The 25,810-nt window shown below is 45.1% G+C and overlaps 1 non-coding gene across 1 annotated transcript; it reads left to right on the top strand.

The window, feature by feature from the left end:
- The first annotated feature begins 24,907 nt into the window (after positions 1 to 24,907).
- Positions 24,908 to 25,014, top strand: LOC126021458 (U6 spliceosomal RNA). Its single transcript, XR_007499972.1, has one exon. It is a non-coding gene; the product is annotated as a U6 spliceosomal RNA (small nuclear RNA).
- The last annotated feature ends 796 nt before the right edge of the window (positions 25,015 to 25,810 follow it).

Genomic DNA, 25,810 nt, shown 5'->3' with positions numbered 1-25,810 from the left:
TGTCTTTGTTCTTATGTTTAACTTTGTGTGTGTGTGTGTGTGTATGTGTGTGTGTGTGTGTGTGTGTTAGCATGACAGAATCAATCTGCTTCTTTAGAATACCCAGGATCATGCAGGTTACCAGGAATTGGTTTAGTGAAATATGTTTTGATGGTACTTTGTCTCTTGACAAGGGCTGGACAAATGGACTTTTGTTTTGTTTTGTTTTGTTTTGTTTTTATTTTTTTGTAAGTGTGGCACCATTTCCTTTCATATTTCCCCTTGGAACAAGATCTGACTGTTTCCAGTGGAATTTGAATCAGGAGTGGCAGGAAAATCTTGTGTGATGTCCCAGTGTGACCCTCAGCTGCTTGGGGGTGTTTATACAGAGGCTCGGGAGGTGCTCTGAGACATGTCTGGTTAATTACCAGGCACATCCGCCCTTTCTTTCCCCGTGCCACACTGGCTCTTAGCCTGGTAAGAATCAGTCTTTGGAGGCTGGAGAGATAGTACAGTGGGTAGGATGCTTGTCTTGCACGTGGCTGACACAGACTCGATCCCTAGTACCTCACATGGTTCCCCCAAGCCTGCTAGGAGTGATAACTGAGCACAGAACCAGGAATAAGACCTGAGCACAACATGGTGTGCCCCCCGCCCCCCACCAAAGACAAATAAAAATAATTAGTCTTCTTTCAGACACTGCCACCCCCATTTCCCTGGAGTTTCAAAGCAAGGAAATCCATCTTTGGTGTGTGGGAGAAGGCAGAGGAACTACTGCTTCTGTCTGTCCTCTTGAGGGGTTCCATATCACAGATATCACAGACACCCTGACATCTTTCAGCTTTTCCAAGAAACAAGAGTCTGGATGTGGCTCAGAGCTGACTGATAACATTAAGAACTCCTCCTCTTTGGTTATTAAAGATTTCAGCCAGCACCAAGCTTGTGTTTGCCATGAGCTGCCTGTCTCCAGAGGGCACCCAAGATATTTCTCACATTCTTTTTTTTTTTTTGTTTTGTTTTTTTTTTTGTTTTTTTTTTGTTTTTTTTTGTTTGTTTGTTTTTTGGGCCACACCCGGCGGTGCTCAGGGGTTACTCCTGGCTGTCTGCTCAGAAAGTAGCTCCTGGCAGGCACGGAGGACCATATGGGACACAGGGATTCGAACCAACAACCTTTGGTCCTGGATCGGCTGCTTGCAAGGCAAACGCCGCTGTGCTATCTCTCCGTCTCACATTCTTATAGATGGAAAATTCTAGCCAATCATCTCTATCCTTAAAAAAATCAATTAAAAATCAATTCACGGGGCCGGGCGGTGGCGCTAAAGGTAAGGTGCCTGCCTTGCCAGCACTAGCCTAGAACGGACCGCGGTTCGATCCCCCGGTGTCCCATATGGTCCCCCAAGCCAGGAGCGACTTCTGAGCGCATAGCCAGGAGTAACCCCTGAGCTTACGGGTGTGGCCCAAAAAAAAAAATCAATTCACACACACACACACACACACACACACACACACACACACACACACACACACACACACCACACTCCATTGGGCTTTTAAAGCTCTGATTCTTCTGAAAGTCCCTTCTAATCCATATGTATCAGCTTTGACATGAATGTGTCATGTCATGGCACCTGACCAAGAATTACCCAGATTCCATCTAAACAGTTGAAGGTTTTATTGTACTGCCCCTACTCTGCACTTCCGTCCTATGACTCATTTAGCATCATCTAATTTCTTAAAAACATTCACAGTTTCAATGGCCAGTTGGTACTGATCGCTGGTCATGTGCAGGGTAACGAAGTTCCAGCTTCTGGCTGAATTCTTCCCTGGCTACATTCTTACCTTCCAGGAGGTCCCATGTGGACCAGAGGTAAAGGGCTGGCCCATGTGATTCAATAGGAGAATCCCATGGCTGGTGTCCTATTAATTTTAATATACATCTACATATAATTAAACATTTTAAATGTTTTTATTGACTGAATCTAATCATTCTCTCAGAAGAAGAAGAAGAAGAAAAACTCAGTGTCTGTTTTATTTTATTCTTGTTTGTTTGGTTTTGGGCCACACCCAATGACGCTCAAGGGTTACTTCTGGCTATGCACTCAGAAATCGCTTCTGGCTTGGGGACCATATGGGACACCAGGGGATCAAACTACAGTCCATCCTAGATTAGCACGTGCAAAGCAGATGCCCTACTGTGTGTGCCACCACTCCTGTGGTTGTGCTTCTACTCAGCAAAATAGGAGTGCGGTCGTCTGAGAAGCCTTCCCAGCTAATTCCTGCTGGCCGGGCCCCCCTGGGGGGCTTCTGGACCCTGCACACTCCAGCTTCTGTATTTTATTCTTGCTTATTTGTTTTTTGGGACACACCCAGCAGTACTGGGTAAGCCAGTTTACACCTAGCTTACACCTAACTCTGTGCTCATGGATCACTCCTGGTGGGCTTGGAGAACCATATGGGATGCTGGAGATCAAATCCAGTTAGGCTGATTGCAAGGGAAGCACTCTGCCCCGTGTACTATTTATTCTGGATCCAAAGTATTATGCTTAATTAATTTTTTACACAAGTTAAAACTTAAGTTTTATTTCAGCCTTAATGATTTAAAAATGCACACGAAGCTTAATCTTCCAGCAGGTTTTAGTTTGTGTAAGCAGATGAAATCCCTAACAGACCAAGATATACAAGGGATCTGCTCAGCTTTGGGACAGAAAAACCTCAATTGATAGTAAGTAAAGAGTTAATTCCAGTTAAAGATGCTTTATATCATTTTGTTTCTATTTTACAGAGCAAAGTTCAGAGCTAAGAAGACCTCAGAGAACATTATTTTCCATTTATCTGGAGCTGACTCATCAGTTAATGGTTATAATGTCCAAGTATGACCCAGTTTAAAAATATAATTTGAATCATCTTGTTCTGCCTCATAAACTGAGGGGGAAAATGGATTGTACCAGAATCAAACAGTTGTATGAACATTGAGTAGAAATAAAAAATAATCAAACTTAAACACCAAACCCAAAGTCAACAACAACAAAATCAATACCCAATCTTCAACAAGCTATACACAGAAGGGATCAGTTCTACTAGTAGTCTGGGGGGCAAAGGAGGGGGATATGGGATGCATGTTGGGAACAGGGTTGGAGGGAGGACAACACTGGTGGTGGGAATACCCCTGACTTAATGTCACTATGTACCTTAAATATTACTGTGAAAGACTTGTAATTCACGTTGGTCACAATAAAAATTATTTTAAAAAATATATCAGAGTCAGGCCAGAGTGATAATATAGCCAGGAGGGCTTTTGATTTGTACTCAGAATACCCAGATTTGATCCTCCAGCATCATAAGCTCCCCCAAGCCTCTAGAAGTGATTCCTGAGTGCAGAGCCAGGAGTAAACCCTGAGTACTACCAGATGTGGTCCAAAACCAATCAACCAAACAAACAAACAAACAAGAAAACAAAAATATTAGAGAGTTAAAAGTCTATTCTATATGAGACTTATGTAGGATTCACCAATGACCTCACACTTCTATTAGCAAAGATCTTCTCTAGACTATTATTGAATCACAATCTCCAGTTTGGTGACCAAATCTTCTTTCTTTCAGCAAAAATTGATTATTTAAATTTTGTAGATTTTTTTTTAAAGAGTTGATTCCATCAGTAATTATATAAGCTCCAGCCTCACAGTTCTTGGTTCAATCCCAATGCTTCTCCTCTGCTCCTCAGATACACTCCACAGAACCCCAATCTTTGTGAAAAAAGAAAAGGTTGTTTTGTTTTATTTTGGTTTTTACTCATATGGGTAGGCCTGTAGCTCTGTGGTAAAGTGTATGCATGGGGCCCTGGTTTCCATCACAGGTACCACAAAAACAAAATAAATAAAAACCAACTCATAGTTGGCATAATTCCTAGATAAGGGGTCTAAAAAGGAGGTCTGAGGCCAGAGCCTGCCACTAACAGCTTAAGCTCAGTCAAGCCTCATTTGACTTTACTCAGACTTGGTTTCCTCAGCTATTAGATGGGTGGCTGTGACTAGCTAGTCCACAAGGTTCCCTTTAAAAGAAAAAGCTTTCATCCTGAGTCCCCTGAAGTCTCCATATATACATATTCTCACAGAAGAACTTCCCTTCCCAGCCATATTCTTGCTCCCTGAAATGCTGGAGAACCTCACACTGGCAACTCCTCTAACATCCTAGGCCCTGCCTGCCTCTCCCCAGCCCCACCATGTCAGGCAAGCTCCTGAGGAGAGTCAAGGGACAGTTCCTCATCCACCTCAGGGTCCAGCTCTCATCTCTCATCAACATTCATTCTCCTGCCAAAAGTCAGTTGTGACAGAGAATTGATAGGGGAATTGCACACCCTTCTAAGAGTATCCATACTTTTATCAGAAACTAGTGTTTTTCTCTCAGTGGTGTCACTTGTTAGTAGTAAAATCACAGGCAGTGACTACAGTAAATTTTGAGAATTCCTGGTTGCAGTTTTTTTGTTGTTTGTTTTTGTTTGTTTGTTTTTTGGGTCACACCCAGCAGCGCTCAGGGGTTACTCCTGGCTCTATGCTCAGAAATTGCTCCTGGCAGGCTCAGGGGACCATATGGGATGCTGGGATTCGAACCAATGACCTTCTGCATGCAAGGCAAATACCTTACCTCCATACTATCTCTCCGGCCCCTGGTATCTCTAGCCCCTGCACTTTTGATGCTGGTTCTTTTCTTCACAGGCACCCTTGACATTGTTCTAGTATGAGAGATAGATATCCACCAGAGTTGATGGACATAAAGATGCTTCCAACACAACACAAAGGGAAGATGATTTCACCTCCAGTGTCATTTGAACTTATTCATTTGGTTAGTTTAGATAGTGCTGTGGTGGAAACTTTAGGTGCCCAGACATCCTCCAATCTTCACGGTCTCTCTAGTCAGAAATCTGGCATTATAGGGAGCTGCATCATGCCCTATGCAAGGACCATATTTCTTTTTGTTTTGTTTTGTTTTGTTTGCCCCCACCCCCTAGTGTAGGGAGCGGGGAAGCCTGAGGACCCCTATAGAGTCCACCTGGCACCCACTTTTGGGCACCTGGGCAGCACCCAGGGAAGGCCTGGAGTTCAGGGGAGAGAGGGATGGCTGGGGGCCTGCCAAGCCTCCCAGCAACCCCCAAGCTAGGGACAAGGTCTACGGCCTGGGGCCTCCCCAAGGACCTTATTTCAATTTCTAACTCAAACCCTTTTCCTGAAAGTAGTGACGATTTTGGTGACTGAGTCTGGCCAGTAAGGCAAGGGCAGAATGTCACACGGAACTTCTCGGAAAGTTCTGCAATGAAACACCACCTTCTTCTCTGGCATCTCAGCTGTTGTGAGTGGGTTGAGGAGGCTGCTGACTGGTGGCCATATTGGTTCTGAGGAGATGATGAAGATGGGAGTGATTCGCTGAGAAGGGTGGACCAGAAAGACAAAAGAAGCCTGGAACCACAAGAGGCCAAAGGGCTGTCCAACCAGTCCAGACAGCCTTGCTCTGGACTCACTTTATGTGAGATAATGAAGCTTTGTGTGCTTACGTCACTACTTTTCAGCTCTCTATGATTCATGGCTCACTGAGGTGACAGAAGCTTGAAAGTTCCCTCCTATTTATTTATGACCCCTCCTACCCCTTGTTGCTATCATGATGACAGGAGTCACAATCTAGTTGTGCACCAGAGATTATGTACTCTGACGTAACACAGGGGGTGGGCAGAAGTAAAGCCACGGTACCAGGAATCAAAGTCACAGCTTCATGCAGAAAAGTAGGATTGTTTGTTTGGTGCCACCAAACCATCCCAAAGGCCTGATATTTATTGGGGGGAGGTCACAGCCAGTAGCGCTTAGGGGTTACTCCTGGCTCTGTGTTCAGAAATCACTCCTGGAGGCTCAGGAGACCATCTGGTATGCTGAGGATCGGACTTGGCTCAGCCGAGTGCAAGGCAAATGCCTTACCCACTGTGCTATCGCTCCAGTCCCCCCCCCCCCCCAACCAAGTATCTTTTTTATTCACCCAGCAGCGCTCAGGGTTTACTCCTGGCTCTACATTCAGAAATCGCTCCTGGTAGGCTTGGGGGACCATATGGAATGCCGGGATTCGAACCACCGTCCTTCTGCATGCAAGGCAAAACACCTTACCTCCATGCTATCTCTCCGGCCCCACCCTGGTATCTTTTAAATTAATAGTTGGTTTTGTGGTTTTGTGATCATACCCTATAGTGCTCAGGGACTGTTTATAACTTTGTGCTCAGGAATGACCCCTAGCAATGCTTAGAAGACCATATGTGATGCCAGGATTTGAACCAGTTTGGCTGTGTGCAAGGTGAGTATCTGATCTGTTCTATCTCTCCACCTGAGTATCTTGCTATTAAAGGTAGTGGGGTTGGAGAGATAGTACACCAGGTAAGGCACTAGCCTTACACATGGTTGACCTGAGTTTGATTGCCAGCATTACATATGACCCCTTGAGTCTGACAAGAGTGATCCCACAGAGCACAGAGCCAGGAGTAAGGCCTGAGCATTGTTTGGGTGTGGCCCAAATCCAACTTTCAATCAGGGGTCCAGAAAGAGAGAGATGACAGTAGGTAAGGCCCTGTCTCTTGCTGACCCCAGTTCTAATTCCCAGAACTGCTGTGAGTGCGCCTCCAAACCAAAACAGTCAAGAGTGGCACTAAGGACCAGGGATGTTTTTCCCCTTATAGAGCACTGAGTCAGGATGCCAGCAGCTGGCACCATAGCATTCTTGACTGTGAAACTGGCATGAGGGCAGTGTTTATGACTGGGATTCTTCTTTTCACACCCCTACTTCTATGCAATACCTACATTATTGACATATAGTTTACAGATCTCTGGACTCACCCATTGAAAGTGGAAACTTCAGAGGTTCTCTGAGTCATCCAGTTAGAAGAACCTCTCCATAATTTTTAGAACATTTTTATACTTTCCTCCAGAAACCCTATGTGCTTCAGCCAGCATCTCTTTCTGCTTCTCCCCACACCCAATCTCACTGCCCTTCATTGATTTTGCTCCAGAGAATTCATCTGTTTTTTGCATTACCTCACGGAGTCCCACATGCTTTCCTGTGCACTCCCTTTTCTGCTGCTTTCGAGGTTGCTGCACTGTTCTGTGCCCTCCAGTCTCCCAATACCTTATTCCAAACTATGCACACACGCCACTCTGCACCTGCTTCAGACTGGCAGCATTGAAAATGCCGCCAATTCATTGAATTGTCCAGCAAATATGTGTGAGAAAGGTCACAAGATACTTTGGGTCTTATGTCCTCCCTGAAAAATCTTTTCACTCCATATCCACATGTGCATCTTCACCGCCTCTATACCAAATCTACCAGCTTGTGACTGGACTAGAGAGCTTGCCTAAAGGGAAGTGTTAGCCTTCCCTAGCACATTGCTCATCTTCAACGGATTCTTTCCATCTCAGAACAGACAAAAGTGTTGGGTGTGGCCAAGAGCATCTCCCTGTTAGCCCGCTCACTAGTGCAATGCTCCATCCTATTTCACCATCTTGGCACGGGATGTTCTTTCTTCCAGCTCCAGCCTGGACTGATGACTGTGTGGTTTTCCTGCAGATCCCAGCCCAGTCTTTCCAAGAAAACTTCCAGCAGCTACCTCCACAACCTAGTCACTCTCCTCACATCCTGTCTTCCTTTGTAACAGCTTGACTGGGGACAACTGGACATTTTCGATTGTACACAGATGGAAAGTTCTTTGAGGGTGAGCTGCTGTCTTGTTTTGTTCTCTTGGGGCACCCTGTACTATATAGAACCCAGGGTAGGTGTGTGTAGGGACCAGCTCATAGTGTCCTTATAACCAGCCACGTTGACAAAGCCTTTTGCTAGGAATCCTTACAATAATCCTATGTGGGTGGGAGTGTTAGCTTCATCCTCCCAGTGAGGTCCGTGACACTGAGCCATTATAAATAAATAATTTGTCCAAAGCTGGTAAGTGACAGAAGAGAATTCTATCCATGGCTTATTGAATCCACAATTTTGAGCTCTTTCCACGAAGACAGGATTGTTTTCGGGAATCAAGAACAAAAATCCCAACCCTTCAAGAGTTGACAAATAAAAAGCATGAAAAGAACCTAAAGTTCCTGATGAAGCACGAACCCCAGGTTTCAGAGAGCAGGGAGGTGAGAGCAGATGGGGGACACAGCTTCCTGACATTTGAGACTCATTTAAAAAAAAAAAAAAAAGAAAGAAACAAGAAAACCCGCCCTTCCCTCCACCTCCAGGCATCAGATTGATTCTCATTGGCTGACTTTAAGCAAGGACTCATATTTCTCAAAGGAGCCAGAGTATTTCCTTTGGAATTTTCTTGCATTGTTTTATTTTGTGATGTCAACCTTTTTCCTTAGTCCAGAAAGGAATTCAGATCCATTTCCTTTGAGAAAATATTTTTTCTTTTCTTTCTTTCTTTCGTTTTCTTTTTTAATTGAAGGAAGGTGCTTAGCACTACCAAGAAAAATAATCAAATAAAACAAAACTGATGGGCCCAGAAAGATAGCACAGCGGCGTTTGCCTTGCAAGCAGCCGATCCAGGACCAAAGGTGGTTGGTTCGAATCTCGGTGTCCCATATGGTTCCCGTGCCTGCCAGGAGCTATTTCTGAGCAGACAGCCAGGAGTAACCCCTGCGCATCGCCGGGTGTAGCCCAAAATTCAAAAAACAAAAACAAAAACAACAACAACAAAAAACTGGTTATACCTCATTAGGGCTGTCACTCAGATATTTTCACTGAAAGCTTCTCCGTCACACTGACGTGGCAGGGAGCACATGAGCTGGACCCAGCCCAGTAGAAACATTTGTCCTTCTAGGTCTGCGGCCGGAGGATTGCTGGCTCAGGGGTGTCCTTCATGATGCTGCTTCAAGCTAGGGGATTTCCTAATGAATACAAAATGGCCAAAGGCTGGTTCATCAGGGCCCAGGGCGGTAGGTCATTTCCTGGTGAATAAGGAATCAGTCTTCTTAAGGGAGTGACTTTTGCCCTATGAAGATATTTCTTTTGTGTAGCCTGGCTCTATTCTACACTCAAAAATGCTGACCCTGGAAAATGTTCTACAGAGATAGAGTTCTTAAAAATAATGTGTCTATACAAGGCGCTATTATCCAGCCTTTAAAAGAAAGGAAATTCTGAGCTGCAGAAAAGAGGCACTCAAAAGGTTGGAGTAGAGGCTTTGCATGGGGGTTCCCTGGATTTGAGTCCACTACTCTCAACATTTACTGGGTAAAGAAAGCCCCCAACCATGGTTGGGGTGCACTTCCAACTAAACTCAATTAAATATATAAAATAGGGACCAGAGAGATAGCATGGAGGTAAGGCATTTGCCTTGCATGCAGAAGGTCGGTGGTTCAAATCCTGGCATCCCAAGCCTGCCAGGAGTGATTTCTTTTTTGTTTGTTTGTTTTTGGGTCACACCCGGCAGTGCTCAGGGATTACTCCTGGTTCCACGCTCAGAAATTGCTCCTGACAGGCACGGGGGACCATATGGGATGCTAGAATTTGAACCAATGACCTTCTGCATGAAAGGCAAACACCTTACCTCCAAGCTATCTCTCCGGCCCCTGCAATTTCTAAGCATAGAGCCAAGAGTGATCTCTGAGTGCTGCCGGGTGTGACCTTCTCAAAAAATAAAAATAAAATAAATAAATATATAAAATAAAAGGAAGGACATTTTGACACATGTTACAACAAGGATGAGCCTCGGGGTTCTTGAAGCAGAAGAATGAGCCAAAGGTAAAAGCACAAACACGCAGAGTGTGGTTCCACTAAGGAGTTTTTGAAAGTGTCCAGATTCACATTAAAGTATGCGGTGGGGAAAGAGGTAGTTGATGGGCCCAGAATCTCTCTGTGGGAAGATGAAGTTCTGTGGTTCGTGATGATAGCTGCATGAATTCAGTGTGAAGGTCCGTTAAGTCTTGGCACAGCACACTTCAGGGGCTCAAGCATGATGTGTGTGCAGCCCTGGGTTTGGTTTAAATAAATAAGTAAAAAGAGGAGTCTGAGAAAGAATACAAGGGTTGAGGCAGTGTCTTGTATGTGACCAACTTAACGTTTGTATATTATATATACACATATATGCACAGTTCTATATGCATACATATACATATATCTATGTATATATTATGTATATACCTATATATGTATATATATACAGTTCCCCAGAATTGTATATGTACCACCAGTAGTGATCCCTGAGCCAGGATTAAGCCCAGGGCAGTGTCTGGTGTAGCTCCAAACCAAATAAATGCATTATGTGTTTTATATACTTGATCATAATGAAACGTGAGCACCATAGGGGCTAAAGCTATCTTACGGGATTTAAAATGCTTCTATGCTACCAATCCAGGCTTGACCCTGATCACTGGTTACAGTCCTCTGAGCACTGCTGGGAGTGTTCCCTGAGCACAGAGCCAGGAGTAGCCTTGAGCACTGCTGGATGTGGGCCAAACATCCTCCTAAGAATGATATATCAGTGCTAGGGGCTATCAGGTCTATCAATACTCAAATCTGGGGTCCTTTGCATGCCAGGCCAGTGCTCTGACTCGTAGGGCTGTCTCCCTAGCCTGGAAAACTTTTCTATGTCTTATTTTTTTAAGTTTCGATAGTTCCAATGTCCCCCCCTTGCTGCACAGCATGGACAGTCTAGAGCTGGAGTCCGATTGTTTGGGGTCATATCCGGCAGTGCTCAGGGGTTACTCCTGGCTTTGTTCCTGGTGGTAATCAGGGGCCATATGGAATGCTGAGGATCAAACCTGGGCCTGCTGCATGCAAGGCAAATGCCCTACTCTCTATGCTATTCTCTCCAGCACCAGCTTTCCCAGATTTCCTGAAGTAGTCTCAGGGCTTCTTTAGTAATCTGTGAATATGGTCCAGAGTTAGATTCCCTAGAAATAATGTGTGCATACAATGCACTGGTGCATGTAATGTTTTCTGTCATGGGTTCCTGCAACACTGAAAACCAGACAGTTGCCAGCAGCAGGATTGATGGACAGGAAATGTTTGGTAACAAGGAGGACTGATCCTAGACGGGAGATTTGTTGGGGACATGAAAGACATTCTAGATGAGTCAGGCAAATTGCAGGCATCATGCCTAGAGTCAAATTCTTTTTTTGTTTGTTTGTTTGTTTGGTTTTTGGGCCACACCTGGTGAAGCTCAGGGGTTACTCCTGGCTATGCGCTCAGAAGTCTCTCCTGGCTTGGGGGGACCATATGGGACACCGGGGGATCAAACCGTGGTCCGTCCTAGGCTAGCGCAGGCAAGGCAGACACCTTACCTCTAGCGCCACCGCGCCAGCCCTCTAGAGTCCAATTCTTTCTTCTTCCAGGAGCACTTTCAGAGACCACACATATCTCTGCCTTGTGTATGGTCTTAGCCATGGACCACGGGCCATGATGGTGAGTGAACAAGTGAAGGTAATCTTTAGCTCTGGTCCTGACAGATACGGACTTAAGGAGCCATAGACATAGAATGTGGCAGATAATCAAGGATCATAAAAAAAATGGCTTCCAGGTATACTTGTGGGGGCACATGGTATTGAACTTACAGCTCCCACATACAAAGTCTGGCTCAGCCCTTTGAACCTTCCCTGGCTTCTCTGCTCATTTATTAGTAGGAAGCTTCTGTTATTTATCCTGCAACCTAAATAATCTTGATGAACAAAATGGGTTTTAGACCTAATCAATTCCTTATTAGGTGTCTTTTGGGGGGCACACCCAGCAGTGCTCCTGTGTTACTCCTGACTCTGTGCTCATAAATTGCTCCTGGCAGGCTTAGGGGACCATATGAATTGACCGGGGATTGAACCTGGGTCTGTCCTGAAGTCGGCAGCATGCAAGGCAAAATGTGCTATCACCCTGGCCCCATTAGGAGTCTTCTTATGGTGGGAAATACAATCCAAAGCATCTTGCCAAATGTGTGAGCCATCTAGTTATAATTTTCATGAATGTGCATTGTCCAGACCATCACTCCAGCACCAACAGGTGGAAAATACCCCCTCCTGAGGATAAAAAAATAGCTCAGAGCAGGGAAGCTGAAAGCCTAGAGTCTGCCTTAGACTATCATTTTCAAATCATACCTGCCTTCTCGCTTAACACGAGCAATAGTGATTTGCTTCTCAGGTAGCAATAAAAGCAGAGGTTTGATTTCTTCTGCCTCTGGTAAAAAGTCATTTCTTGAATATATTAAGCCCTGGTGCCCTAGAAAGAGGACACTTGAGATCACTTCCTGGCCTCAGACTCACACGTTTCCAACCAAACCACTTTGACTTGATATTTCTGTTTTTTCCGTTTTGGGGATACTTTTCATTTTGATTTTGACTTTGTAGTGTCTGGGGCTGGTGTCTGTGCTGCTCCTAAGGCAAGCACCCTACCTCCTGTCCTACCTCTCCAGTCTCAGGATGTTTATTTTTTAAGTCTGAGAAGTCCCAAGTGATATTTCATCACAGACCCTCAGAATACCTGCATTTAATACTAAGCCATTGAACAGTGGGGCTGGGGAAAGGGCTTCATAAATTGAGTCCCAGCCTGCATGTCAAAGGTCCAGGTTTGATCCCTAGGACCACAAGGGCCTCTGAGCACTACTAGAAGTGACACCCATACTCTCCTAACAGAGAGAGTAAGAGAGAGAGAGAGAAAGAGAGAAAGAGAGAGAGAGAGTGAGAGAGAGAGAGAAGGAGAGAGAGAGAGAAAGAAGAAAAGAGAGAAAGAGAGAGGAAAGGAGTGAGAGGGAGAGAAAGAAGAAAAGAGAGAAAGAGAGAGAAGAAAGGAGAGAGGAAGAGAAGAAGAGAGAGAGAAGGCTAGAGCAGAGAGGGTATTTGCATGCACTGACCTGGGTTCAATCCTAAACATCCCATTTGGTCCCCACAGCCCATCAGGAGTAATTTCTGAGTGGAGAGCCAGGAGTAACCCCTAAGCACTGCTAGGCATGCCCCCCCCCCAAATAAAAGTAGGATCCAGAGATATAGCTCCTAAACTTTGCATGAGGACCTAACTCCAGTTTTTCTAGAGTGATCCCCTGCCCAGTGTCAGGAGTAAACTTTGAGCACTGCTGGGTGTACCCACCCCAAATTATTTACTTGTGAACTTTATTGTGCTTATAAATTTTACTTTTTTTTTTTTTTTTTTTTTTTTTTGGTTTTTGGGCCACACCCGGCAGTGCTCAGGGGTTATTCCTGGCTGTCTGCTCAGAAATAGCTCCTGACAGGCACGGGGGACCATATGGGACACCGGGATTCGAACCAACCACCTTTGGTCCTGGATTGGCTGCTTGCAAGGCAAACGCTGCTGTGCTATCTCTCCGGGCCCAAATTTTACTTATGTTGACAAAGCTGGCCATCTCACAAGGAAAATGTAGGCCAAGTCCCCTGCTGAAGCCATGCTTGCTGCCTCTGTTACTATTTCCCCGATGGCCCTGTCTCTTCACTGACCCTCTACAATTCCCTGAGAGGATGCCATTCTGACTACACTTTAGGTATGCAGGTTGTTGCGCTGATATCACCAGGGCTTTTTGGAGCCAGTGCAGGCACCCTCCTCTCCATCTTTCTTCTTCCGAGGAAAGCATGGCAGCTTTAATCACATCCACAAATGCAGTCATCATGTTCGAGCTGGGCCAGATCCATAGACTCACTCTTCTCAAATGAGATGTAAACTAAGCCATGACAGATTATGGCTTCACCAGCCCACACAGCAGAAAGCTGGCCATCTCAGGAAAAGGTGAGCCAAGTCCCTACCCTGCTGAAGCTATGTCTGCTGCCTCTATCACTTAAGTTTGGGTGGTTTCTAGCGTTTTTGTCACCCATATATGATACATATAGGATAAAAATATCCAAAGAAGCAAGTGATTTCTTTTAATTTTTTTTTAGGTCATATCCGGTGATGCTCAGGGGTTACTCCTGGCTCTATGCTCAGAAATCGCACCTGGCAGGCTGGGGGGACCATATGGGATGCTGGGATTAGAACCACCGTCCTTTTGCATGAAAGGAAAACGCCCTACCTCCATGCTATCTTTCCGGCCCCTCTTTAAAATTTTTTAAATAAGGGGCCGGAGCGATAGCACAATGGTAAGGCATTTGCTTTGCATGTAGCCAACAGAGGACAGACTCCGGTTCGATTCCTGGCATCCCATATGGTCCTCCAAGCCTACCAGGGGCAATTTCTGAGTGCTGATCCAGGAGTAACCACTGAGCACCACTGGGTGTGACCCAAAAACAAAGAAAAAAAATTCAATAAATAAAATAAATTTTATAATACATTTGTTTGTTTGTTTGTTTGTTTGTTTTGTTTTGTTTTGTTTTGGGACACACCTGGCGTTGCTCAGGAGTTACTCCTGGCTGTCTGCTCAGAAATAGCTCCTGGCAGGCACAGGGGACCATATGGGACACAGGGATTCAAACCAACCACCTTTGGTCCTGGGTCGGCTGCTTGCAAGGCAAATGCTGCTGTGCTATCTCTCTGGGCCCTTATAATACATTTCTAATTGAATCACTGTGAGATAGTTACAAAATTGTTTATGATTGAGTTTCAGTCATATAATGTCCAACACCTTTCACCAGTGCACTCCTGCCACCAATGTCCCCAGTTTCCCTCTCACCCCCTCCCTGTCTTTCTTCCTGCCCACCTCTATGACAGACACTCTTCTTCTCACTCCTCTCTTTCTCTCCCTTCCCCTCTCTTTTTCTTCCTTTTTTCCCTTCTAAATACCCTGGTCTACAATATGGTTACTGAAGGGATATCATACATATCACTTTACCTTTACCTCCTTTTTTTGGGGGGGGGGCACACCCGTTTGACGCTCAGGGGTTACTCCTGGCTATGTGCTCAGAAATCGCCCCTGGCTTGGGGGGACCATATGGGATGCCTGGGGATCGAACCGCGGTCCATCCTACGCTAGCGCTTGCAAGGCAGACACCTTACCTGTAGCGCCACCTTCCCGGCCCCCACTTTACCTCCTTTAAGCACCCAGTTCTTATCCACACTCTGAACAATGATCACTTCATTTCCATCTATTATTGCATAGTGGTCCCTTCTCTTCCCTAACTGCACTCTCTTGCTATATGTGGGAAGTTTCCTATTACTGAAGAGGAAGCATCATGTCCCAATCCCAAGGGATTGGGAAGCATGGGTCTGAAAGCAAACATTGACACAGGAAATAATCCACAGATTGAAGAGAAGAAAAAAAGTTTAGGAAACTTTCACCACAAGCTCTCTGCAAGCAGGCAAAGATACCAGCAGGCAGGAGGCTAGCTGTGGAACTGAAACCACAAGCCGCTTCTCCCTCAGACCCAAGGTTTTTATTGGGAAGAGAAGGACCACCCTTGGGGGTGGAGAACAGATAGAGTAAAGGACCAACCCAAAGGGACTTTGAATCCATGAGTGACAAGCACCAGCAAAGAATTACCATCTTGTTAGTTTTTAAAAATAATTTTTTTTTTTTTTTTTTTTTGGTTTTTGGGCCACACCCGGTGACGCTCAAGGTTTACTCCTGGCTATGAGCTCAGAAGTCGCTCCTGGCCTGGCAGACCATATGGGACGCTGGGGGATCGAACCCGGTTCGTCCTAGGCTAGCACAGGCAAGGCGGGCACCTTACCTCTAGCACCACCATGCCAGCTCCAGTTTTTTTTTAATTTTTTAAAATAACTTTGCCTTTGTTCTGCCTGAAACAAATTTATTATGATCAATTGTGTCAACTATGTGATCCTTTAAATAAATTTTTAAAAAATGGAAATAAAAGGGGCCGGCGAGATAGCATGGAGGTAAGGCATTTGCCTTCCATGAAGAAGGATGGTGGTTTGAATCCCGGAATCTCATATGGTCCCCCGTGCCTGCCAGGGGCAATTTCTGAGCATAGAGCCAGGAGTATCCCCTGAGCACTGCCGGGTGTGATCCAAAAAAAAAGAAAAAAAGAAAAAAGGAAAACTAAAGAAGAATCATCCTGAATATAATGAAAAACAGTTACTCCCACAATGGACAATTCTCCTGGTCCTCATCTTTATTGTCTTTGGGTATTATTAACATACCCTTTTTTTGTTTTTGTTTTTGTATTTTGGTGTTTGGGTCACACCTGGCAGTGCTCAGGGGTTCCTCCTGGCTCTGTGCTCAGAAATCGCTCCTGGCAGGTTTGGGGGACCATATGGGATGCCAGGATTCAAACCACCATCTGTCCTGGGTAGGCTGCATGCAAGGCAAATGCTCTACCACTGTGCTATCTCTCTGGTGCCAACATATTCTATTTTTGTATGATCATTCTATGTCTATCCCTCTTCCTCTGACTCGTTTCACTCAGCTTAATACCCTCCATATAACATTGATGTAAATGCAAATTTTGTGAATTCATTTTTCCTAACCTCTGTGTAGTACTTCATTATGTAGATATACCATAGGTTCTTTAACCACTCATCTGTTTCTGTCACTTGGGTTATTTCCAGATTCTGATTATTCTGTTTTGTTTTGTTTTGTTTTGTTTTTTGGGCCACACCCGGCAGTGCTCAGGGGTTACTCCTGGCTGTCTGCTCAGAAATAGCTCCTGTCAGGCACGGGGGACCATATGGGACACTGGGATTTGAACCAACCACCTTTGGTCCTGGATCAGCTGCTTGCAAGGCAAATGCCACTGTGCTATCTCTCCGGGCCCCAAGATTCTGATTATTTTGAACAATGCTTCAATTAACACAGTAGTGCAGAGGACTTATTTATTTATTTATTTATTTATTTATTTATTTATTTTTGGTTTTTGGGTCACACCCAGCAGCTCAGGGGTTACTCCTGGCTCCAGGCTCAGAAATCGCTCCCTGCAGGCTCGGGGGACCATATGGGACACGGAGATTTGAACCAATGACTTTCTACATGAAAGACAAATGCCTTACCTCCATGCTATCTCTCCGGCCCCTGCAGAGGACTTTTCTACATTGTGTTTTGGGTCCTAAGGTATATTCCCAGGAGTAATATTGCTGGGTCATAAAAAGCTCAGTTTCTAGTTTTTGGTTTTTAGTTTTTGGTTTTTGGGTCACACCCGGCAACACTCAGAGGATACTCCTGGCTCTATGCTCAGAAATCACTCCTGGCAGGCTCGGGGGACCATATGGAATGCCGGGATTCGAACCACCATCCTTCTGAATGTAAGGCAAACACCCTAACCTCCATGCTATCTTTCTGGCCCCAGTTTCTAATTTTTTGAGGATGTCCATTTTGTTTTCCTAAAAAAGCTGGACCAGGGACCGGCGAGGTGGCGCTAGAGGTAAGGTGTCTGCCTTGTGAGTGCTAGCCAAGGAAAGATCGTGGTTTATCTCCTGGCGTCCCATATGGTCCCCCCAAGCCAGGGGCGATTTCTGAGTGCTTAGCCAAGAGTAACCCCTGAGCATCAAACGGGTGTGGCCGAAAAACAAAAAAACAAAAACAAAAAACAAAAAATAAAAATAAAAAAGCTGGACCAGTCAATATCCCACCAACAGTGAATGAGAGTTTCTTTCTCCCCACATCCATCCCAGCACTTGTTGTTCTTGTCCTTTGTGATGTGTGCCAGTCTCTGTTGTGTGAGATGATATCACATTGTAGTTTTGATTTGCATTTGTCTAATAATAATATGGAGCACTTTTTCCTGTACATTTTGGCCATCAAAAAAAAGTAATTTGGGGCCAGAGAGATAGCATGGAGGTAAGGTGTTTGCCTTGCATGCAGAAGGATGGTGGTTCAAATCCCGGAATCCCATATGGTCCCCCGAGCCTGCCAGGAGTGATTTCTGAGTATAGAGCCAGGAGTGACCCCTGAGTGCTGCCGGGTGTGACCCAAAATCCAAAAAAAAAAAGTAATTTATTTGGGTAACATCTTTCTAGTTTTTCACTGCTCTCTTTGGGGAATAAGTGTCATCCTTGACAGAAATAGTCCAGCAAAGTTTATCTCACCATCACAAAGTCGAATCAAGAGGAATAATATTTCTCACACCAAGTTCCTCAACTTAATTCTATCTACAAAGGTCATTTTGCTGTTTCACAGATTCTAAGAATTAAAATCTTTAGGGAATCCTTATCCTATCAACCTATATATAGGCATGACTTTTAGACTTTCATGACCTTTATCTCTTTCATTCTTTCTGCAAAATGGAATATAGTTGAGTTGGCAGGATTAGGAGTAGTTAGATTGTATCATGAGAGATTATCTCCATGAAGATCACAGAGAAAGATTTGGAGACTTAAAGGATCCTTGGTTTTACCTGTCTTATTATACTAGTTATCAAAAAAAATAAAGCTCTATTTACTTAAGCTAGGGTCCTTGCTATAATAGCAGATGACCTGGTGTGCTAACTAATTTGACCACTGAAAGAAAAGAAAAGTGAGGGAAAGAAATGAGGGATGAAAGAAAAACAGTTACATTCACTCCTCTTGTTATTTGATTTAAAGACATTTCTGTATCTGGGGAAAATACAATCAATAACTAATTCAGAAAAAATTTGAAGTAAATTTGCTTTACAAGTCCTTTTGCTTTATTTCCTCTCCCGTGAATAGATAAAGATTCAGATCTCCATTGTTAAACCTGTTTAAGGCAGTGACCCCAACTCTTAAGTTGAACTTTGGTTATCAGGTCCTTTGCTCTTGACCTGTGTGGACTCAGGATTAGTCTACTTTACAGGGTCAAGGGCCATGTCTGGATGCTCATCTTGGGAGGAATCCCCTATGTCTGCAATTGAACCATCATAGGAAGCAGATAACCATGTGCTTCAAGCAGGTTCTTTCATACTTGGAGGAGTTCAAGGTCAAAACCACACCCAGTGCTTGGAGTTGCTATTCCTCGTGCCAGGTGGAGGGGCGTGGGGTTACAGGAAAAGGACAGGAGACACTGAGTAAGCAAATGTGGCTCCAGCAAGATGAATTCCTGACCTGTCTTTGTCCTCTGGGTTCATCTCATTCCCCTCCCTTCTGGGTGCTACTGCAGACAAAGGTTCGGGGGAACAGTAGGGCCAGCTATGAATTTCATGTATTCTCTAATTCTGAGAAAGGTCTTTTTTTTTTTTTTTTTGTGGTTTTTGGGTCACACCCGGCAGTGCTCAGGGGTTACTCCTGGCTCCATGCTCAGAAATTGCTCCTGGCAGGCACGGGGGACCATATGGGACGCCGGGATTTGAACCGATGACTTTCTGCATGAAAGGCAAACGCTTTACCTCCATGCTATCTCTCCGGCCCCTCTGAGAAAGGTCTTATTGAAGGTACCCACCATTTTTTTTCTGATGGGCAAAAAAATATCTTTATACTCAAGGTCACTCCTGAGGGTAATCAGGAGACTATTTGGTACTAGGAAGAGAACTCAGGGCTCCTGTATGCATGTGCTCCAGTCCTCTAAGCTATTTCCCTGGCTCTCAAATCTGGTTGTTAAACACTGGGAAGAGGAGGGCACAGATTTGGCTACTTTCAGGTACAGCTTCCCATCTCAATATCCTTGAAGTCCTTGGCTCAGTTTTGCAAGCAGTTACCAAAAGAATTGCATGGGGGGTGTGCGGGGCAGAATGATAATACAGTAGGCAGGGTAATTTTCTTGTGCATGGCTAAACCAGATTTGATCCCCAGCATCCCATATGGTCCCCCAAGCACTGACAGGAATGACCCCTGAGCACATAGCCAGGAGTAACCTCTGAGCACCACCAAGTGTGACCCAAAAACAAATAATAAAACAACAATAAAAGAATTATACTAACAATAGTAATATCCAGAGAAAATGTTATTATTTAACATTCTTTAGAAAAATTTGCCACAAAGCATTTAAGACATTTATAGGGGGTGAGACTACAATAAAAGGCATTCACAAACTCAAGCCCAGTGCCACAATAGAGCATCTCCACAATGGGGTTGGAGACAAGCACAGGGATTAAGGCAGTCGCTGATCAGAGTTTAATCCCCAGCACCACATATGGTCCCCTGAATATGTAAAAGTGAATCCTGAGCACAAAGACAGGAGTAAATCCCAATCATATAGGGGTGTTGCTCTCCAAACTAAACAACAGCAACATCAAAAATATTCCCTCAGGGGGCCGGAGAGATAGCATAGAGGTAAGGTGTTTGCCTTTCATGCAGATCATTGGTTCAAATCCCGGCATCCCATATGGTCCCCCATGCCTTCCAGGAGCGATTTCTGAGCATGGAGCCAGGAGAAGTAACCCCTGAGTGCTGCCAGGTGTGACCCAAAAACAAAAAAAATAAAATAAAATAAAATTCTCTCGGGGGCCTGGAGAGATAGCATGGAGGTAGGGCATTTGCCTTGCATGCAGAAGGACGGTGGTTCGAATCCTTGCATCCCACACGGTTCCCCAAGCCTTCCAGAAGTGATTTCTGAGCATAGAGCCAGGAGTAACCCCTGAGCACAGCCGAGTGTGACCCAAAAACAAAAACAAACAAATAAACAAAAATATTCCCTTGGGACTAGAGAGATAGCATGGAGGTAAAGCGTTTGCCTTGCATGCAGGACGGTGATTCGAATCCCGACATCCCAAATGGTCCCCTGAGCCTGCCAGGAGTGACTTCTGAGCATAGAGCCAGGAGTAACCCCTGAGCGCTGCCAAGTGTGACCCCCCCAAAAATATGTCTTCTATGTAAAACCCTCTGGTTCATTCTTCTGGGGCCACACCCAGTGGTGTTGGGGAGAAGGGTCTCTCCTGGAGGTGCCAGGAAACCTGGCCTTGCCAGGAGCAAACCTGGTGCAACTCATGCAAAGCTTGCACCCCTGGCCCTTGAGCCAACGGCACAGCCCTCTAGTTCTTTCTCTTCAAATGGGGCTCATCCTGGATTTGCAATTTACCATTTTTGAGCATTTCTCTCTTCTCCTCTTCTCTCTTCTTCTTCATTCCCCTCTCCTCGCATTCTAAATTGTAGAATCAAATAATTAACGATGGGGCTGGATGGTGGTGGATGGCGATGGATTTCTCTCTGCCATCCCAGGCCATGTGGCTCTGCAACCCCATCCAGCCGGCGGGTCCCAGGCCCAGGTGATCGGCGTAATCAAGACTCACTCACAGGCAGGCATCAGGAAGCATCATCTTTATTCATGCCCTAACCACCACAGGCGTGTGGCCTATCTCATAACCTTTCAAGCATTCGGCCATTCTTAGCCCTGCATCTTATAATTCAGCCATCTTCCTGGTCAAAGACCAAAAGAGGCAAAGAACCTAAAGCCAGCGAGCGCAGCAGGGCAGAGAGAAACCCCTAATCCCCTGGCTCCAGGGTTTATCTACCTATTCCAAGACCCCTCCCAGGAATGGGCGGGGTTTTGCAGGTAAGGATATACCTAATATCTGGTTCCCAAGACCCCTCCCAGAAATGGGTGGGTCTTAGGTAACTACACCTAAATCCAGGGTCTCAGATAGGTACACCAACACTAAATCACTGTGAGATACAGAATTAAAAAAAAGTTGTTGAGGGTTGAGTTTTAATCATACACTGTTCCAACATCCATCTCTTCACCGGTATTCATTTCTCACCACCCATTTCCCCAGTTTCCCTCCTGTCCTCCATTCCCAGGATTTCTTGAAATTTTGTTTTAAATACATAGGTTTCTATTTCTAAACAGCATATTCTTTACTTTGGCACATTTTAGAAGTGGAATAATAGTCTGTGCATACTGCTGCTACTTTCTCCTTGACATTAAGAGGGCCATTAGATCGAACCACATAGCTCTCAGAATTTTTCACTCCAACATAATATATGTCTGGATATTCAAAAATTTTACTTATATATTCTCTGTGCATATATAAAAAATATCTTTAGAGATAAAACAAGTCTCTTTTTTCATAGTCTAAGTTATGACCCCTACAAATTTTGGCTGGAACTGCTGGTCCCAGGCAGAGGCTATAAGCGTGGGGACTATTGAACTCTGATCAATCTGGGCCACCTTGAGTTATGGGTGAGCTGTAAAATACACACTGGACTGAAGTTTGAGCATAAAAAGGGCAACATTGGGGGTCAGAATGATAGCACAATGGGTGAAGCATTTGCCTTGTACACAGCCAACCCAGGTTTGATCACTGGCATTCCTTCCATATAAGTCCCCAGAGCTTGCCAGGAGTAATTTCAGAGTGCAGAGCCAGGTGTGGTCCAAAAATTAAAAAAAAAGAAACAAACAAACAAACAAACAAAAAAAAACCCTCACTAATAATTACCATATTGGCAGACTGGAGAAATAGCACAGGGGTAAGGTGCTTGTCTTGAACCATATATGGCTCCCCCCACCAAGCCTAGAAGTCATTCCCGAGACAGAGAGGAAGTCCTGACCACAACCAAAAAAAAAAGATGATTATTGGAGAGAGCACAAATCCACCTGCCTTTCACATTGTACTTCTCGCTGTAGCTCTTCCTTCTCAGCAGACTTTTGCTCAAGACTGTCACTATTTTTTGTGGTCTGGGGCCTTGTCTGTCCATTTATTGTTATAAACCCAGTGTCCAGAGCAGCAGGGGCAGGAGGAGGAGCACACAAGTGCCTATTTGATAAGAGATTATAAATGAATGATTATATGCAGGAAGGAGGAGGGAGGCTCTACTAGAGGTTAACACACTTGCTCTGCACATGGCTGGCCCTGGTTTGATCCCTGGCACTACATATGGGTCCCCAAGCAACACCAGGATTGTGTACAGAGCCAGGAATAAGTCCTAAGCACTGTTAGGTGTGACCCAAAGCCTCCCCCAGCCCCAAATGGTCATCAAATATACACATCAACTCTTATGTGATAAAAGGGCTTCTCTATGCATCACTGGGAGATGTGCTTTCCTTGACACTGGAACAGGACTCTACTTCTCCAGAGACGTCATTCCAGGCCTCAGGGACCGCAGTACCACAGGGAAAGGTACCTGTCCCCCATTTGATACATGCCCATGGGGGCTTGTTATCTCTTTCCTGGGGTGAATAATAAAGAAATACACTGACTTGTGTTCTGGGATCTAAGTTCAAGAAGCACTTCATGGGTGTGAGCTGGGGGAGGAAGCACAAGTCTTCCCTTGCACTGGAGTGGAGGCAGGAGGACAAAGGGAGACACCCTTTCTGGGGGAGGCCTGGCCAAGCCCTCAGGGAAAAGGTCTCCAGGAGAGAAATCTCTGTGTTATGACTGGGACATGCCTCAATAATCCCCACCGGCTATTACTTTACTTTGTGGGCTCAAGGACTCTAAATTGGGAACATCAAGGCCTAAAAGGTTTAGCTAATGACCATTTAAACACTCGCCTTCTTGTTCCCGTTCCACTCAAGTGGCCGCCTTGCCTGCACCTCTAAGATTGGACCGACACAGAGACAGACAGGCTGTGCATGCCTGAGTCATGGGCCAGAGTTCACCAGCCTGACTTGGGCAAACAGCCAGAGGTGGGTTTGATGGGCTTGATGGGTGGGGCTAGTCATGTCACTTCTCTCAAGCCCCCTCATCTCTCTGGGCTCAAATTTTATATCCCCTGGAGATCCTGGCCATCTGGTGTCTTCTCAGCTGTTCCTCATTTTCCTATGGTTATTTTTGTTGTCCTGGGGCCACACTTGGCGTTGCTCAGGGGCTACTTCTGGGGGTCATTATAACAGTGTTCCAGGGACCCTGTGGTGCTGGGGATCAAACCAGGCCTCCTGCATGCTAAGCATGTGCTCGGTCCTTTGAGCTGTCCCCGTTGGCCTCTGTTTAAATATGAATTCTTAGCACTCATCAGCAGCTGTGACTGTTTGCTTGTATCATAGACATGTATATAATTTACATAGACAAATACTATATGTAAAATATATATACAAATACATATTGCTATTATCTATTGCTACCTCCTAAATTGAATATAGATTCTATGAGGAATTGTTCTCTGTCCTGGATCCCCAATACCAGGCAATGTATAAGGTTTATGTGTCAAATTCATCTGTGAAATTCGGTTTGGATTTTTTTGGGTTTTTTTGTTTGTTTGTTTTTGGGTCACACCTGGCAGCTCTCAGGGGTTACTCCTGGCTCTAAGCTCAGAAATCGCTCCTGGCAGGCTTGGGGGACCATATGGGATGCAGGGATTCGAATCACCGTCCTTCTGCATGCAAGCAAACACCTTACCTCCATGCTATCTCTCTGGCCCAAAATTAGGATTGTTTTGGTTTGTTTTTGGGCCACACCTGGCAGTACTCAGGGGTGACTTCTGGCTCTGTGCTCAGAAATTGCCCCTGGCTAACTCGGGGGACCATATGGGATGCCAGGGATTGAACTCGGGTTTGTCCCAAGGTTTGGCAGTGTGCAAGGCAAACACCCTACTGCTATGCTATCACTCTGGCCCTCATTTGTGAAATAATAATGGCAACAATAATTCCTACTTCATAGAGTAAAAACATCACCAGAAAGAATACTAAAGACTAGATATGAGGGAGTGGTTTATTTTTATTAATAAATCCACTTATTGATTTATTTTTATTAAGGGGGACCTGGTGCTGGGCCTCACATATGCAAGGTAGGTACTCTAACTGCTGAACTACCTTCTCAGTTCTATGAATAATGACTTTTAGACCACTAAAAGAAGGACATGCAGGGCAGGAGCAATAGCACAGTGAGTCAAAGCATCTGCTTTGTGCGTGGCTGACCCAGGTTCAATCCCCAGCATCCTATATGGTCCCCGAGCCTGCCAGGAGTGATTCCTGAGTGCAGAGCCAGGAGTATCCCATGACAAAACCAACAACCAAACAAAAACATGTGAAATCCTTGATCAAATCAGTAACTATTAAAGTCATGTTTGTCAATGATGCACGAAGATGGTCCTATGCATGAGAAGAGAAGGTTCTAGAAGAGACTGTGGAAGGCAATGTAAATGGAATATAGACAGAGTGGACTTTGGGAGTCAAAAACATCTGGAATTAAATGCTGACTGCCTGTACTCACATGCTGAGTGTCGTGGGGGCAAAGTAGATTCCTTCCCACCTCAAGATCCCTCAACTCTAGTGCTCGCTTCGGCAGCACATATACTAAAATTGGAACGATACAGAGAAGATTAGCATGGCCCCTGTGCAAGGATGACACGCAAATTCGTGAAGCGTTCCATATTTAAAAAAAAAAAAAAAAAGATCCCTCAACTCTAAAGGGGGTGTGGCAGAGAGCTGACTGAGTGTGACTGGAGGTGGATACAATGAGGAAACCTGGGCTTGGAGCCAGTAGAATCACTAGTGACTCAACACCATCTTCTCTCCCAGCAAGGCCTCTTTCCTGCTGGGCGAATTCCTCAGCCTTTCTCATTCAGATTCACATGCAAAGGAGGCTGCACCTGGGAGAAAATGCTGAACATTGGACATGCATTTCTTATCCCTAAACCAGCTAGCGTACATAGCTAGAACCTAATCACCCATCAATGTGGAAACACACAGGTCAGCTCTGCAATGCCTAGTTTTTTCTTTTTGGTTTTTGGGTCACACCCAGCAGCACTCAGGGGTTACTCCTGGCTCTATGCTCAGAAATCGCCCCTTGCAGGCACAGGGATGCTGGGATTCGAACCACCATCCTTCTGCGTGCAAGGCAAACGCCTTACCTCCATGCTATCTCTCCGGCCCCTGTAATGCCTATTTTTATAATGCAGACATGGCTGTGGTGTCCTGGCCTGAATCCTGTCTTGAAAGTGAAGTCTTTAGCTCTAGAGGGATGCTGCCTGGTGCTATGGCTCCCTGCTGTCCTGAGGACAGTCTCTTAGTGCACAGGCCTGGAGTAAGATCAAACTTCATGTTCCAAGTGTGGTTTCTAGGACTGAAGAGACTACAATAGGTTGGGAGCTTGCCTTACTTGCAGTTAAAATGGGTTTACAGGACAGGAGTGATTTCTGAGCATAGAACCAAGAGTAAACCCTGAGCACCAAT

The sequence above is a fragment of the Suncus etruscus genome, chromosome 10 (assembly GCF_024139225.1).
Source record: "Suncus etruscus isolate mSunEtr1 chromosome 10, mSunEtr1.pri.cur, whole genome shotgun sequence".
In the NCBI taxonomy this organism is placed as follows: domain Eukaryota; kingdom Metazoa; phylum Chordata; class Mammalia; order Eulipotyphla; family Soricidae; genus Suncus; species Suncus etruscus.
This window is presented reverse-complemented; position numbering and strand designations above follow the sequence as displayed.